Source organism: Peromyscus maniculatus, chromosome 15 (genome assembly GCF_049852395.1).
Source record: "Peromyscus maniculatus bairdii isolate BWxNUB_F1_BW_parent chromosome 15, HU_Pman_BW_mat_3.1, whole genome shotgun sequence".
NCBI classification, from domain to species: Eukaryota; Metazoa; Chordata; class Mammalia; order Rodentia; family Cricetidae; genus Peromyscus; species Peromyscus maniculatus.
In genome coordinates, this window is record NC_134866.1 from 13,211,609 (window position 1) to 13,215,000 (window position 3,392).

The window sequence follows — 3,392 nt, forward strand, 5'->3', positions numbered from 1 at the left end:
TATGCAGGTCTACAATGAAACAGAGCAAGTAAGTTAAGAAGAAGTACAAAATGTAGTTTGAAAAGAAACCTGTGTAACAGGAAATCTAATGTTGTAACCAAGGCTTGTGTTGAAAGAAATAAAGAGATAAGGCAAGGTCTGAACTCACTGGAGTAAAGAGAAAGATCCCATTGGACTAATCTCACAGTTTCTGAAAAGAAAATCCCTAAAGAATAATTTCTTCACATAAAAAGAAACAAGAAATAAAAGCTGCTGCAAATGTGTTCAAGGGGACCAGACTCATAACAAATGAGCTGACAAATTTGGCAATGCCATCCATGTGGTTCTGGCTTTAGAGTCATGAAGGATACACAAGGAAGGTGTTGCATAATTTTTTTTTTCCACAGTTAGTGAGAGTCACTGAGGCCAGCCAATGTGTGGCAGAGCAGTCTTTACATGAAATCATTAGGACAGCAGAAGGCCTTGAGAAGCCATTTTGTGAAGCTGTGAAAGGGAAACCTGGGTTATGTTGAGTACCCCAAGATATTGGACATGCTAGAGCCATGGGATGTCACCATGGAGAGCTGTACATGGAAGTGGAAACAGCCCAAGAGAGAGATCTGTCTTGAAGGCAGTAAAGCTGGAAGGGCAGAGCCATTTAAACCTTTTGACATTGGATATGGACCTAGAGGATTTGGAGTTTTCCCTGCTGTGTTTGATGTTTCTTTGGTATTTCTTTCCTATTATCTGATTCCTCCCTTTTGGAATGGCAATACATTTTCTATGTCATTGAATGTTTTAAGTCTGTAATTTGCTTTTGATTTTATAGGGGGTTATGGTTAAGATACTGCCTGGAATCTCAAAAGAAATTTTGGATTTTGAACTTTTAAACACCATTAAGACTAAAAGATGGTGGAGACTTTGGAAGTTGGACTAAATGCATTTTTGTACTATGATATAGCCACAAGTCTATGGAAGCCAGGAAGTATAATGTGGTGGTTTGAATAAGAATGGCCCTCATAAGCGCATATGTTTTGAATATTTGGTGGAACTGATTAAGAGGTATGAGGTGTGGCATTACTGGAGGAGGTAAAGCATTGGTGGGAGGCTTGGAGGTTTCAAAAGACTGGTGTGCTGGCTGGTTTTATGTCAAGTTGTTCCAATCTAGAGTCATCAGAGAGGAAGCAGACTAAATTGAGAAAATGCCTCTATAAGATCTGGCTGTAGGGAAGCCTGTAGGTCTTTTTCTTAATCAGTGATTGATATGAGAGGGTCTATCACATTGTGAATGGTCCTGAGTTCTTTAAGAAAGCAAGTTGAGCAAGTTATGATGAGCAAGCCAGTAAGCAGCACCCCCTTAAGGCCTCAACATCAGCTCCTACCTCCAGGTTCCTGCCTTGTTTGAGTTACTATCCTGACTTCCTTCAATGATGGACTATGATGTGGAAGTGTAAACCAAATAAACCCTTTCTTCTCCAGCTTCCTTTTGGCCATGGTGTTTTATCACAGCAATGGAAATTCTAAGACAACTGGTGTCATTCGCTGTATGCTCTCTGTCTCCTGCTTGAGGTTGAAGATATGATCTATCAGCAGTTCCTGCTACCATGCCTTTACTTGGCCATCATGGACTCTAACCCTCTAGAACCATAAGTCCAATAAAACTCTTTCTTTTATACACTGCTTTGGTCATGGCATTTTGTTACAGCAATAGAAAAGTAACTAATACATCTATGAAGAATGGCAGTAGAATTTTGATTGAGATTGCATTGAATCTTTAGATTGCTTTGGTAGGTTGATCATTATAACAATCTTAATTCTTCCAACCCATAAGCATGAATGTCTTTCTGTCATCTTCAATTTCTTTCTTTCTCTTAATATTTTTGAAAATGATTTTTTTCCTTCAGGGATCTGTATGTGTGTGTTGTGGAGCACAGTGAATAGGAGTGTTTCGCTGATTTCTTTTTCAATCTGTTTGCCATTGGTGTATAGGAAATAATATCTATGACTTTAGTATAGCATTCATATTTCTATAATCTGAATGTTAGGTCTTTTCATTGGGATCACGAAAGCTCTCCCACATTCCATTCATGGATTTTATTAGTTATCATTGACCTTTACTAAGTGGTCCAACTCCTCTTCCTTGTTTATCATCATTGGTATCCTGATTTCCATATGATCTGTCTACTGGTGAAGAATTTCACTGAGGTTTTGTATTTATCCAGCTGAGTTATTTCCAGTATAATTTCAATGTGAGTTTTCTTCAGTTATTCTACCTGTGAATGCAATTTTCTCACATTTAATTTATGTTGTCTTGAGTATAATCATGTCTTCTTTGAGTTGTTTGAACATAGTTATGATCATTTCTTTTGAGTCAGTTGTCTTGAAGTTCTTCAAGATTGTTCTCACTGGGGTGCCTTATTACAGAATTAGTGATTTTTGGAGGAAACACATATTGGATTTTCACATTACTTTTGTTTCTGCTCTGGAACTTGTGTATCTAAGGTTATTTGGTTAAGCACAGTATAGGCTTTGACTGGTGGTCTGGGACTGCTTACCTGCCAGTACTTGGAACTAAGGAAACTGGAAGTGTGAGCAGAAGCTTAGGGTGCAGGGACCCATTATCTGTTGATGCTGAAGTTGGGCAGAATTGTTCTTGAAGGTGTCCCCACGCTCTAGTATTCACATTCACATATGGGCAGCATTGTTTGGACTTAATATACTATACAAAAAATAAAATAAAAGGACATGAAATATAGAGGGGATGTGTTAGGAGAATACAGGAGTCAAATCTGGAGTTTAGGAATAATATGATCTTATTTTGTTATATACACATGTATGAAATCATCAAGACTAAAGAAAAGTTATATTTTAAAAAGAAAGAAATTACTAGATTAAATAATGAAATATAAGATCTTAAAAACATATTTAGAAGATAATGTCTATTCACTCTAACTACCCTAACTCAGGAGTCCTGATTTAGACCATAAAGACTGATCATAGGTGTTGGATCAATGTGTCTTTCATATATGAGTCCTGGTTTGGGCTTGTGTAAACCTGGTTCTAAGAGTGGAGCCTAAAATTCATTATCACTATGAGGATCTTATTAGTAATTTTTTGGAACAGAATCATGAATGATAATCCATAACTGAAAAATACTCTATGTATCCATATATCTGTATGATATTTTTATTAGAATATTTATATTTTCTTAAGAAAACAGCATTTATTTAATACCAAGTACAGTTTTTCCAAATTACACCTTTCAAATAAATACTAGGCTGTAATTGATATCAAGTAGGGTTTCCCTCACTCTTGTCCCTCCCCTAAAATGATCACTTAAAAAAATAAACACAGTCATCTGGTTGTACAGTTCAACTGTATACAATATTATCTTGAGTCCTATCTTTATGGTA